Source organism: Parus major, chromosome 3, assembly GCF_001522545.3.
Source record: "Parus major isolate Abel chromosome 3, Parus_major1.1, whole genome shotgun sequence".
Taxonomy (NCBI): domain Eukaryota; kingdom Metazoa; phylum Chordata; class Aves; order Passeriformes; family Paridae; genus Parus; species Parus major.
Window position 1 is genome coordinate 33546425 of NC_031770.1, and position 263 is coordinate 33546687.

Here is a 263-nt window from a genome sequence, read left to right on the forward strand (position 1 = left end):
GGGCGGGCGGGGGCAAACAGCCCTCGGCCAGCGCCAGCCCCGGCCTTATTAGAGCCGCGGCCGTCACCCCGCCCCGCCGCGCTGCCTCCCAGCTCCCGGGCTCGTCACAGGGCGCAGCCCCTCGTGCCGGAGCGGGCGAGGCGCCCCGACCCGCCCGGAGGGGAGCTGACCCCCTCCATCCCTCCCTCCCGTCCCACCTAGAGGGGAGCTGACCCCCTCCATCCCTCCCTCCCGTCCCACCTAGAGGGGAGCGGACCCCCTCC